Source organism: Camellia sinensis, chromosome 8, assembly GCF_055761805.1.
Source record: "Camellia sinensis isolate YWXY chromosome 8, ASM5576180v1, whole genome shotgun sequence".
In the NCBI taxonomy this organism is placed as follows: Eukaryota; Viridiplantae; Streptophyta; class Magnoliopsida; order Ericales; family Theaceae; genus Camellia; species Camellia sinensis.
Window position 1 is genome coordinate 37,821,685 of NC_138968.1, and position 12,951 is coordinate 37,834,635.

Sequence of the window (12,951 nt, forward strand, 5' to 3'; positions counted from 1 at the left end):
TATCTTCTATCGGTGCTACTCCTACCCATTTCCGAATACACTCATTCCTAATCCTGTCCTGTCTAGTCTTACCACACATCCACCTTAGCATCCTCATCTCAGCCACACTCATCTTATCTACATGTTGTTTCTTAGTTGCCCAACACTCCGTCCCATACAACATAGCTGGTCTAATAGCCGTTCTATAAAACTTACCTTTGAGTCTAGTAGGTATTCGTTTATCGCACAATACCCCAGACGCACTTCTCCACTTACACCATCCCGCCTTAATCCTATGGGCCACATCTGCATCAATCTCTCCCGCTGTTGTGATAATTGACCCTAAATAACGAAAATGTTCACTCTTAGGCAGTTCTTGGTTCTCAATCTTCACTTCTCCTCTGCTTTCATTGTTACTGTTACTAAATTTACACTCCATGTACTCTGTCTTAGTTCTGCTTATCCGAAATCCTTTAGATTCAAGAGCTTTTCTCCAGATCTCCAACTTTGTGTTAACTCCTTCTCTAGTCTCATCCACTAACACAATATCGTCTGCAAAAAGCATACACCATGGCACGTCATCCTGAATATTTATCGTCAACTCGTCCATAACTAAAGCAAAAAGATAAGGACTTAAGGTAGATCCTTGGTGTAACCCTACAGTGATAGGAAATTCATTTGTTTCTCCAGCTGGCGATCTAATAGTGGTCACCACCCCTTCATACATGTCCCTAATCACGTCAATGTAGCCTTTTGTCACCCCTTTCTTCTCTAACGCCCACCATATTATATCTCGGGGCACTCTGTCATATGCTTTCTCAAGGTCGATAAACACCATATGAATGTCTCTTTTCTTTTCTTTATACTTTTCTATTACTCTCCTCAAAAGATAGATCGCTTCCATTGTTGACCTACCAGGCATAAACCCAAATGACAGAGTAACATTAAGTCGACACAAATTAAGTCGACACAATAATCGTAACATTTTCTTTTTTTCGCATTTGCTTTCTAAAAAAAGTGAACGTCTAGTATTTTTTAAAATAAACCATCTATTTTTTGGAGACAAATATAATAATTGAAATAATTACAATTATCAGATTGATTTAATTTTTTTCATGAATCTTACACACAAAAGACTTTACAAAATGAATAGTTTGAATTATCAAAACATGATATATAATGGGCCTCGCGAGCCCCTAAAATTTTTCTCAAATTAAGATTTGAGCTTAAAAAAAGTCCAACCTAATTTGAAAATAATATCCACCCAATATGTACCCCAAATATCCGCCCTTAAAAAATAAAAATCTATAAACATGTCTTTTATAGGGGTGAGCATGGACCGGATTGGTCCGGATTGGGAGAAAACCAGGACCAATCCGCTATCTACGGTTTTTGAAAAATTGGAACCAATCCAATCCGTTTAAATTGTGGAACCAATCCGAACCAATCCGTTGAAACACGGATTGGATCGGTTTAGGACCACGGATTTAAATAATTAAATAACAAAAAAAAAATATAGACATTACATTTTCATTCTAATAGCTATAGCTATCGAATGTTATCATTTCCAACACAGTGATAACATTTCCAACAGCTATAGGTGTCTCAAATGTTATCACTGTGTTTTGTACTTTACTTGACATGAAAAGATCAATTTAATTATTTTTACCTCTCAATTTCACCAATACTGATTAATTTGTTTGAAATACAAAATAAAATAATAATGCAGGTATTTCAAATAAAAGATCGTATATTATTCCAAAGTTACAGCCATACCTTCATTCCAGGCATTTGGACCCACTCTACAGCGGTTCCAGTGGCCTTTGAAAGAAACTTTGTTAAAGTCTCTTCTGCAATGGACAAAAGCCTGGAATAAAAACACACAAGCATACAAATTAATAAAAACACACAAGCATACAAATTAATAAAAACAACAAGAAGTTCACATGAAACAATGAGTCAAGAACATATGAACTTGGCCAATGCTAACCATCTATTCATTAGTCCAGATTTCTGAACAAAGAGCCAAGTTTATTGGGTTGAAACAGATATTATCCAAATTGAATTACATTCTAACAAAAATACACAAACTGGGATGCAATAAAGGTAATCAATACTCGTATCATTAATCTCTAAATGTAAAGAGAGTATAAAATCAAATCCTATCAATTAAACACTAAATAAGTCTTAGAATTAGCAATAATATATAATAAAAAAAAAGAGTAAATTTTAAATAGAATTTATACAATGAATAAAAGTAGGTATAACATTATTATAAAAGGATATGAAAAAATAATAATAATAAACTAAATAAAGAACCCAATTGACCTTGTTTCATACAGATCTTTCGAAAAGAAGTGGCTTAGAACTTACATTTCATTCTGCTGTTGAAGCTTCCAAAATATAATAGAATTATATATTCTAAAATTTGAAAATACTTCAAAACCTTGACCTTTAACTGGAAAATATATAACAAAAGCAACAGGGAATCAGAGAACTAAAGAAATGAAATTTAGAAGATCCAAATGACAGTCTTAAGAATTCATTCAAGCAAACAATATCTAAGTAACAAAAGAACAAAAAGAAGAACCAACAAAACCCAGATCCAAACTACACAATTTAACCTACTCTAAAGCCCCAACTTTAATACAGATCCAATAATGCAAATCAAGAACATGAAAAACTCAGTAATACATCCAGATCCAATAATCTCTCACTGAGCACCATCATAAAAGCTCAAAGTTATTTTTATTTTTTATTTTTTAAATCCCACATGCAGATCTACACAACTGAATAAAACAAAACCAAATCAGATTCATAAAAATAAAAAAATAAAATAAAAACAAGAACAAGAAATGTACCTGAGCAGCAACAATACCACTGATATGAGCCATATCACAAAGCAACAAATTAATAAAAACACACAAGCATACAAATGAACAAAAATAGTCACCGATCCGAGAGAGAGATGAGAGATGAGAACACCGAGAGAGAGAGAGAGAGAGAGAGAGAGAGAGAGAGAGAGAGAGAGAGAGAGGCGAGCAGTAGCACACCGATCTGAACTGAGATGGATGAGAGTGTGAGAGTCTGAGAGAGAACTCAGTCTGAGATGGGAAAGAGAAGAGAAAGAGACACCATCGATATAGAGACCTGAGATGAGAGTGAGAGGCATGAATGAGAATGAGTGAGGCCGCTGGATTAGGTTTAGGTCACATTTTAGTTTTTATATCATATAAGAAATTATATGGTGTGGGAAGGCATATAGTATAAAAATATAGGTTATTTCTAGATGGTCCGGATCGGTTCCAATCCGGAACCGTGAGGTTCAATCCGGAACCGATCCGTGGTCTACGGATTTTGAAATTTTCAATCCGGAACCGAACCACGGATTCAAAAAACCAATCCAAATCTATCGGATTGGACTGGACCGGATCGGATTACGGATTTTACGGATTCATTGCTCAGCCCTATCTTTTATTATAAAAAAGACCAATGTCATATCATTTTGTAGAAATTCTGTATAAAAATTCTAGAAGGATGACACTTTCAATTTAAAAAATGTTGTATTTTTTTTTTGTAAGTGATAACCCCCCGACCCAAAGTATATATTTTCTGTTTGTAAATCATCTCTCTTTTAAACTTAGAAAATTTTATGATACAAAGAGTAAAATAGAAGTACTATTGGTATAATTTCCCTTAATTTTTTTTGTTGGAGTTGTTGCTTTGTTTCTTGGATAATTAGCAAATAAGTTGAACAGTGAAAAAGTAATTTCAATATTTATGAAATTTGGATAAATTACATTTTGAATCCCTACATTTTGCATCAAATTTCATTTTGAATCCCTGCATATGAAATTGTGATAGTTAACTCCCTATACTTCTAGTCAAGTATCAATATCTTCTTTTATTACTTCACCATATAAGTCTTTAACAAAAATTAGGAATGCAACAAGTATATGACTATAAAATGAGATCAAAAGAGAAAAATCACTCTCATTTCTCACGTGTACATATTTTGATCTAAAATTTACATCAAATTATAATTGTATTCAGCCAAAACAAATATAAATTGTGAACGATTAAGGAGATAAACTAGGATTTTGAAAAAAGTAGAATCATGAAGCCCTTTTCTTCATAGTAACACAATCTCCTATCTATTCGTCTTCATTTCTTTTCGATTTCTCTACTACATTTTTTTTTAAAAAAAAAAAATTCAAAAAATCTTCTTTTTTTTTTATAACCTTTTCGTCCTTATTTTCAGCATATGAAATATATATATTGTACTCTCACATACTAAGCATGTGGACAAAGTGTGTATTGATAAAAAAATATGGATGATTTTTTTCTCTTGCCTTCATTTCATAGTCATATGCTTGTTACATGACTGGATTTTGTCAGACTTGAAACAATGGAGTAATAGAAGGAGAAGATCGACAATTGACCAAAAGTGTAGAGATTTGAATATCATAATTTCAAGTGTAAAGATCACAATGAGATTTCGTGCAAAGCGTAAAAATACAAAGTATAATTTACCCATGGAATCTTTTATGGTGCAACTCGAAAATACAAAATAGACTACCATACACATAAATGATTTACATTATACACACAAAAAACTTATACCACCATAAAAATAAAAATATTTTTTCACCGCACAACTTAAATACAATTTCCCGTTGTTTCTTTATCCTTTGCTCTTGGCTGGTAGTGATCTCATTGTATCTGAATCCAGGTTTTGTCATCTCTTGTCAGCTATGAACTTTTCTTTTGGTTGTATTAATGTTGTTCTTTTTTATTTGCCAATTTTTTTTTTGAGAAGTTGAATTTAAAGTTCTTGATGGAAAAAGAAAAAGAAGAAGAAAATCCCCAAAACTATTAAATAAAAATCAAATAATTATAAGGGGTAATCCTCATAAACAAAGAAAAAGAAAAAAAAAAGAAAGAGAAAAGTGGGTTTGGAGATAGGGAGAGAGATAGAGCAAGTTTGGGATGTAGTGGAAAGAGCTTTGATTTTTTCCATTCATGAAAGATTTTCATTACATATTTAATAACTATAAAATATAAAAGTAAATTTATAATTATTTTAAATTAAAAATGATCATAACACTTATAACACTTATCATTAGATGATGTAATGGAACTTTTCTATTATAAATATGCAATGGAGATGATCACAATCTGTAAGTAAGCCAAAGACCATGATGAGTAGAAGATTTTAGGATAGGATTATAGGTTGGGTGGTTTATGTAAGTATCTTTAGGAATATTGAAAATGTCTGAAATTTGAAATTTGAGTCGATAGTGTGATCGTGATATTTTTCGTTGTAATTTAATTTATTAATTTATTAAAATTTTATCACTTCACTAAAAAAAAATATCTAATGCGATAACTATTATTTCATCCAACGGTTATAATTTGGTCCAACAACCAAATCCACTCTCAAATATTGTAGTAAGGATCCTGTTCCCAAATAATCATGTCTCTCTGTCCCAATTCACTCACTCCCATTGGATCATACGAGAATTTTAAGATATAAAAATCTCAAAACATATTCAATGGTTATGAATGATTTGAGACAAGAAGACAAGATTATTTAAGGACAAAGGATCCTTGGACCAAAGATTGTATCCATTCAACATATATACTTTCTTCAAAGGTAAAATACCAAAGGCTAGTTTGAACCCCCAATAAATATACTTATTGCACTAATTTGATAAAATCACAACAATATCCGACTTCTCTTTCATTTTCTTCAGTATTAAACCCATCTCTTTTTTTTGACACCGCAAACTAATGGAAGTCTTTTAGCCAAAAACAAATAGGGAAAAACATATTCACTATTTTTGAAAATATGATATTGTATAATGTTTAACTACACACTACTCAATAGGATTGATGGCAATTCGCAATTATATTTTCATTTTTGGGACTAAATTTTTTAGAACATGTTGTCAATACAAACTATTATTTACTATCACAAGTTTTGAAATTATGAAGTGTTACAAAAAAAAAAAAAATTGCAAGTATTTGGCGCAAGTTGAAAATGTACATCAGAGTAGGATGATTGCATTTGATATAGCAAAATTTTTACTTTTATAGTAACGCTTATTTTTTTCTAACTTAATTATATTTATTTTTCCAACATTTTGCCATTACTGATATTGGCCAATCTTGCCAAACACTGCTAAGGATGAAAAAGATTTATACTTTATGTTAATGCTAATTTTTCTCTAATTTAATAACATTGAACAAGATGAAATAAATTGAACAGGAAAAAAAAAAAACAGAAGGCCCAACTTGGTGTTCGGGTCTCATTTTTTAATTTTCCCAAAGTATCCCATAGCTAATTAGGTGGGTATTTAAGCCCTAAATTCAATTTTTTTTTGGATAAATTACAAATACATCATTTGAGGTTTGATTAAAATATGAATCGCCCCCCTATAATTCTAGAAATTACATTGAGAATTCTAATTTTATAATAAATCATCCATTTTATTAATAAATTATTAAGTCAGTTAACAATTTTTAATGATATTAGAAATATATTTCAATTTATAATTTAGATAATTTTATTATTGTATAGGAGAGCATTTATGAATTTTATTTTTTTAGTTAATCCTGTTAATAAAAAATTCTAACAAGGGAGTAATTGCAATTTTTCAAATCACATGGAACAATCTGTACTTTAAACAAACTTCAGAAGATGTATTTGTAATTGACCCCCCCCCCCTTAATTTCTCAACTGCTTAACTTAAATTTTGAATTTAATCATAGAATTTATAATTTTATTTTTTTTAAAATAAAATAAAATAATCATATATGCATATATCACATCACATGTACCATCATTTTTAAAATTTATTCAATACTCTTGGAGTGTCATGTGTTCATACTCTAAGACTAATCATCATATATCATGTCCTATCATATTCTTTAATCACACGACACAAAATCATAAATCCTACCTTCTACACTAATCACAAATTTTAAAATATTCCAAAAACATCCAAGGATCACTCTATCATTTCTAGTCATTATAAATTGAAAAATATTATGAACCCACTTACAAACCTCGAATGTATATTCAATGAGCCTTGTGTCCATGGCCAGCCCTGGGTAAGGCCTGTGACTTGGGCCTCCAAATTTTGGCCCAAAATAAGACTCCAAATCTGTAGTTCCATATTATATTAAAACTTTAAATTTATTTATTTATTTATTTATTTATTTTTTTTTTTTTTAGGCTTAGTTTAAGAGGCCAATAAAAAATCTGTTGGGCCCAATAGATATACAAGAATTGTTAAGTTCAATTAAATTTTCATATATTCAGTCCAAATAAATTGAAATATATATAAATATATATTATATAATAAGTCCAAATATAATTTCGTGTCAACAATTCACCACCTTACCATAACAAAAAAAATTCTTCTCTCTCTCTCTCTCTCTCTCTATATATATATATATAATATATCAAATTTTAATAGAATAAATAATTTTGTCTTAATGTTTTTGCCTTATCTCTTTATCATATTTTAATCGAATAATTTTATCCTAATTTCTTTACCTTAATTTTGATATAATTTAATTGAATAATTTTTCCTTAATTTTCCCCCCAAATTTGTTCACCCTAATTTTGTTTCAATAATTTGTGTTTTGCTATCGGATAGTCAATGAATTGTGATTTGTGTGGATTATGATTGTATTTGTTGGCTACATATTTTGTACAAGCCAATTACAATTTGACGCGTGGCAAAATAAGGATAATATAGGAAGACTATTCAAGTCTTTGATCCTGATCGTACACGCGGCAATTAGTATTGGTTATTACGAGATCTGAGTAGCAATGGATCAACAAAGAGATGCAAGGTGATCTGGTTTCAACAGTTACTCACATTTCAAATTCAAATTTATGAGGGAAGCTTAACTGCAAGTAATGGCGTAATGGAGTTAATCTTGAGGCAACATGATCAGCGATCATGGAAGAGCAGTTCGACGTTTAGAAATGCAGTTCGATGGTTATCCTTGAACAATATAAATAGTAGAGAAGGCCCCAGAAAAAGCCCCCAGACTCAGATCCAAAAAATCATTCTTATTCTACTTATTTTTCCTTTCAGTTTTACATTTCCAGTTTTACATTTCCTGTTCTTTACATTCCTGTACTTTAAATTCCTGCACTGCACTTCGTTCATAGGAGTAGTTTCAGGTAGTAGATTGTCGCTGTAAATCTCTACGAGGCTGAGTTTGGATCATTGTAAGTTTTTCATTTTAATGAGATACTTCAATTGTTCTTCTTTAATTGTTATCTTGTTTAATTCTCCTAAATCAAGCCACCAGTAAAAGTCCTCTTCATTGAGGCTGAAAGAACTAAAACACAATCGTCTGATAATTGGTTGGCAATTAATTCTCTGTAAGGACTAATTGATCCTTGCTGGCACGCTCGCAATTACAAAAATAACCTTCGAAAGCCAAATGGCCAACATATATTTTTGGCACGCCCAGTGGGACTAATTGAAATGGCTAGACGTAGGAGACAAGGAGAAAATGAACACTTGGAAGAAGGCGTGGAAGGAGAGGTAGAGATACCTAATCTAGAGGATAATGTGATAACACATCCTGTGGAAACTCCCATTTTATCAGAACCTATGGTCGAACAGACCAGTACTTCAGAACAAGTACCACATGTTCGAAATATTGGACGAGACCAAGGAATTACACCATCCACTGTTCCATCTACTCAGCCAATAAATCCATGGGGTGGCCTAGTAGATGCCATAGGACAACAGTTAATAAACACGATGGAAAGGTGGGTAACATCCTTTTTGGATCGAATGAATAATCACCAAACAATAAACGCAAGACACATAGAGGAAGTTTTAAATATCCCTCAGTAAAGATTGGCTAGAGATAAACAGCCTATGCAAGTTAATGGGCATTCTAATAGTCAAACTAGTAATCAGAACTATGAAAGACCATCACCTCAGTCTTGGTACGAGCCTATTCCGAGGCCTATAGCAGGTCAAAATGTCTCAGTACTTAACAGTGAAGCCATGCAATTTGGTGGATATGGCCTAGTACAAGAAAATGGCATAAGAATGGTTCCAAATCCCATGTTTGAATCCATACCTGGCACAAGGGGTTTCATTAATCCCTTATTCGAATTTATACCCGGGGGATTGGAAGGTTTTCTTACAAATGGAAGAGACACAACACCAGTTCCAGCACCTTTCGCAGGTCCTTTCGCAGGACAAGCTCAAAAGGGTCACTCACACCCCCAACAGCAACCTGCACCACAAGGACAACCAGTCCCAAATATACCACCTTATGGACCAAGAGGACCATAGGCACAAGTTTGCCCGCCAAATCCTGTGTTTGCCCCTCCAGTAGTGGTTCAGCAGGCACAAAATATAGTCTCTAGGGACCAAATTGCTGACATTGTTAGAGAGATATGTGGACCAACGGCTCGGGGGGTCCAAACTCCAGTGTACAGGAAACCATACCCAGAATGGGTGGACAGGGTACATGAATACCCGAGAGGTTTTAGGATACCAGACTTTGCCCTTTTTTATAGGAATGGAAACCAATCAACAGTGGAGCATGTTGCTAGGTTTGCTGCTCAATGCGGTGAATTCACTAATAATGACTATATGAAGTTAAGGTTATTCCCAAATTTCTTAACTGGGGGAGCATTTGTATGATATATTAACCTTACACCTAGCTCTATCCAAACTTGGCAACAAATGGAAGAGGCATTTAATGCCCAATTCTTCCAATCGGAGCCAGAGGTTTCCATGGCAGACTTGGCAAGATTGAGTCAAAGGCCTGACGAGAAGGCTACTCAGTTTATTGTCAGATTTAAAAGGGCTCGAAATAAATGTAGAGTCATCCTACCAGAGCCAGAATTCGTGAGATTGGCTCAAAATGGCTTAAAGTTTAGGCTTCGAAAGAAGTTTGACTCGACTGAGTTCAGAGACTTAGTAGAACTCACTTATAAGGTGTTTAGATACGAAGCATTACTAGAAGAGGAACAAGATCGAAATAATGCATCGTACAAGACATATTATAGAGATCCTAATTATGAGATCGATGCAGCAGAGATTATGGGGGAAAAAACCTGTGATCTGTGAAGCATTGATTCATAAGGATACAACAATTGACCAGTAGTTTAAAAAGAAAGACCTTCACAGGAAATACTCTTTCGATTTAACTAAGGCAGATGACATTTTTGATCATTTACTTGCAGCCAACTTCCTTAAGTTATCAAAAGGGGCTAAAATTCCATCTCTTGATGAACTTAAAGGAAAAGTATATTGTAAATGGCATAACTCTTGGTCTCACTCGACTAAGAACTGTATTACTTTTCGAGACAGGATCCAAGAACAAATTCACAAAGGAAGTTTGATATTCCTAGCCAAAGCTAAAAAGGCCATGGGGATCGACAGTAATCCATTTCCAGAAATTGAAGAGGTGGCAGCCAATGTCATTATGCTGGACTTTCAGAACCTGTCTTTGAAAGAATTGGAAGAAGTCAATATGCAGATGCATGTGGCCAACCAGACAACTATCAAGAAAGACACTGGAAATCTACTAGCTATTGGAAAAAGTTTCTCACACTAGAGAGAAGACTCTGATGAAGAAGCACTGGATGACGATTCCTTAGAGGCAGCTGTAATGCAAAAGATGTATCCTAGGTGCAGACTAAGCTACAAGTGGTTGAAAGGACTTCCAATTGATGAGAAGCAATATTACAAGGATGTGCAGAGACGTCCTAAACTAACCAATGCTTACAATAAAAGGCCATATCCATCTGGTGTTAGGCAGCAGCCATTGAGGGTTGAACCAACAACTGATAGAATGAATTCCAAGGGTAAGAGGCCTTTACATGAGTCCATGCCACCTAATTATTACAGAATGGAGAGCAGTCATTCTGAGAGGAAACTGGAGAGAGGTTCAGTTTATGGGATCAAAGCCAGAGATTGGCCCCCTAGACCAGCCTCACGCAGGACAGAAAGTAGACACCTTCATCAAAGGCCTGGGTTAGGCCCAAAGCATGAAGTCAAGGCCAAATAGTGGCCTTCACGGCCAGCTTCGAGGGTGACTTCGAAGGAAAAAAGAAGCAGTTCAATAGCTGGGTCAGTAAGTTCGTGGGTACCTGGAGTTCCAGATTAGTTTGTGATGCAGAACAAACCTAGGGAAGTGTTTACCCAAAAAGAGGTAATTGGAAACCAAGGTAGGATGGTCAAACCTCCTTTAGTGGCTCCAAACAATTGGGTATTGCTTAAACACACAAAAACAAAGGAACCAGATATGGTCCTCGTAATTTCTAGATCACAAAGGTGGAAAATTCAGCGTAGGTACACTCAGTACCAGCAAGACCTGAAAGAGAGTGGAGAGAGTTCTTCATTGGTACAGACAGAAGGAAAGAAGAATCCAAAGTCAGACCATACTCCAAAACCAACTCTACAAGGAAAAATAAGTTGCAGCAGAGAACAATTGGCCAAAGTTCACTCTGAACTAAAAGCCAGAGAGAAGTCCAGTTTAGCAGGATTGGAGAAGGCATTGATGGAGAGTGATAGCGAGATGGAGAAAGAAGTTGGCTTGGGCCAAAAGAAAGAAATGGTTGAGGAAGAAATGTTTAAAGCCTTCATAGCTAAACAAACATTTCTGGTTGAAAAGCCAGTCGTGACAGACCATTCGAAAGATGAAGTGCCAGAGAGCAGCATGGAGGATGCTTCTAGAGTAACTGAACAAGGTGGCCAAAATGAGAAATAGACACAGCTAGCCATCCAATTTGGCTCAGTGTCAGTGCACATGGTACACATACTACCGCATGAATTCCAAGCTGGAGATGAGAATCAAGAGGGGCAAGAAATTGACCCAATTCCAGTCTCTAGCGAAGACTCACAAGTGAGTATGGTGCAAGATAATTCCGGAATGGTTACCCCAATGAAAACTGAATATGAGAGTGAAGAAGTGGTGAGTATTAACCTCTCATATCCTTTTGAGTATCCCTCGAATTCTATGACACAACATGTCAAGCCTTTGTACATCAAGGCCTTCTTCGATGGGATACAATTGAACCGAGTCTTGGTGGATAATGGGGCAGCGGTGAACTTATTACCGAAATCTTCCCTGAAGAAATTAGGGAAAAAGAATCCCAGGTTAATCCCAACCAGTACAACCATTGCTGGTTTCGCTGGAGACAGACAGATGGCTCAGGGAATTCTACCCATCAACCTGAGTGTGGAAACCAGGAACTGCATGACGGCATTCTTCGTGATCGACAGTAATGCTAAGTACAATGCTTTACTTGGTAGAGATTGGATCCACACTAACAAATGTGTGCCTTCCTCTTTGCATCAAAAAATAATGATGGCCTTGGGCAATGGAGAAACAGAGGAAATAGATGTAGATCCTCAACCTTTCATAGCCTACGCAGACTTCGCAGAGGCCAAGTTGTATATTGAAGGAGTGACACCACTCAGTATACTAAAGAAATCTGATGGCTCAGCCGAAGTGACGGCTGATGAGAAAGTGACACACCTGAAACACTTAGTCTAGGAGAGTGCTGATGAAGAGGTTGTCATTAAAGATGACAATGATGCCTGGTTATAGGCAAAGAGATGAAGCACCAGAAGCCAAGTCTTTGGCTCTAATTAAGTTTTCAATATTGGATGTAAAATCAATAGTCTAGAAAGTGCAGGAGCAAGAGAAAGAAGCCATGATAATTGGCTGCAAGCAGAAACAGCAGCAGGCCAGAGTTTTGGCCCTTGATAAATACTGTACATTGGACATTGAAACAAAAGTCTACAAGATACAGGAAAAAGAAGCCTTGTGGACAGACTTTGTCTATGAGGAGGAGGGTAAAGATGCTGACTCAAAGAACCTGAGAGCAGAATACAGCAAGGAGATTGTTTTGAGGCCAGAAGGAATCAAAGAAGGAGCTTCAGTAAGTTCTCAGATACAAGACCCCTT

General features: G+C 34.9%; 1 long non-coding RNA gene across 2 annotated transcripts; it reads right to left on the reverse strand.

Moving 5' to 3' along the window:
- Window positions 1-1,615: 1,615 nt before the first annotated feature.
- On the reverse strand, window positions 1,616-3,166 carry LOC145796511 (uncharacterized). Of its 2 annotated transcripts, XR_014336976.1 has the most exons (4): window positions 3,033-3,160; window positions 2,841-2,859; window positions 2,353-2,437; window positions 1,616-1,846 (listed from the first exon to the last, which is right to left on the reverse strand). It is a non-coding gene; the product is annotated as an uncharacterized LOC145796511 (long non-coding RNA). The 2 variants fall into 2 exon arrangements; XR_014336977.1 differs by lacking the exon at window positions 2,841-2,859 and having other exon boundaries at window positions 3,033-3,166.
- Window positions 3,167-12,951: the final 9,785 nt, after the last annotated feature.